Raw genomic sequence first — 1,281 nt, 5'->3', positions numbered from 1 at the left:
TGCTGGCTGGCTCGGGCTGCCAGCAAGATGAGGAGAAGGCGGTGGAGTTTTCCCTCCAGAGAAACTTGGGCAAGGACGAGGTTGCTTTGCCACCGATCGGGAGCTGGCTTCTGCCCCATCTCAGGGCACGCAGTTCTCCCCTGGAGACAATGCATGTGTCCTATAAAATCCTGCCCGGTGCAGCGTTAATACCTGCAAGCTCTAGTCCAGCTGGTTGTAGGTATCGCTTCCCGGTTGGGTTGTTACTCCAGAAGCGTTGAGAGCATTTGCACCAGCGGGACCGGACTCTGACGTCAGGCTGGAGAGGGGCATGGCCATCGGGCTGTGCTACAGTGTTGAGCCTCTCCAGGACTGCAAAGAGATGAAGAGCCCAGGCATCTCGGAGCCGAGGGAGACCCATTTCTAATGGAAAACACATCACCAGGTAAGGAGTTTCCTAGTTCTCTTTTGTAAAGGGAAAAATTATACCTAGGGCATTTCCATGCAGGGGATGTGTTTGGCGATTAGTTTGTTTCCTCTTATTATTTTAATACAGTCTTATGCTGAATACGTAAGAGCTGCACTTTCCAGCTCTGTTCTCTGCCAAACATTAAGCTTCTCATCACAATGTTTAAGAGGCAAAGGAGCAAAAATATTCTGCTTTTCTGGGTGCACGTGGATTTTGATTCTCGCCGCTGATGTGCTTTGGGTCTAGGCAAAGAGCCACAGGTGGAGCGCTGGGTCCTCCCAGCTAAGGATCCCTCCCTGCGCTCCCCCTCCTCCAGACTTGCTATCACCAATAAATGCTTCTAAAAATGCAATTTCACTTCTCTGTCTGAATTTAAAGGGTTGAACTTTGATACAGGGCAGGCTTAGAGCTCGTTTTCGCAAGTTGAGAGCAGGAAAAATTCCTGTTTCAAAACCTGTGTGTTAGGACGGGGTCAGTACAAACGTGACTTGTATTTATCAGGAGGTAAAGACGGGGCTGCCTAGGGGCCAGGGGCAGCTTTTTGTGTTTGCAATAACTGGCAAACAGGAGGCTATGGAGAGAGCACGCTCCCCTCTGCACTCCCCACGCGCTGGGATTAATCATTGGCGCTCGGAAAGCCGGCGGCTCCACTGGGAAGCACAAGATGCATCGCACGTTGCTTTCTTCGTAGTCGGTGTCGAGGGGTTCCTGTCAGCGCTCCTGAAGAGCAACTTGCTTTTCGGAGTTAGTCACGATATGCTTTGTTAAGTTTTTATTAGAGCAAAGAGGAGTCTGAGGAGGTGCCAAATAGGAAATCCCTGAGACGGTAAATA

This window comes from Egretta garzetta, unplaced genomic scaffold (assembly GCF_000687185.1).
Source record: "Egretta garzetta isolate BGI_Z169 unplaced genomic scaffold, ASM68718v1 scaffold19, whole genome shotgun sequence".
In the NCBI taxonomy this organism is placed as follows: Eukaryota; Metazoa; Chordata; class Aves; order Pelecaniformes; family Ardeidae; genus Egretta; species Egretta garzetta.
Note: the sequence above shows the minus strand (reverse complement) of the source record.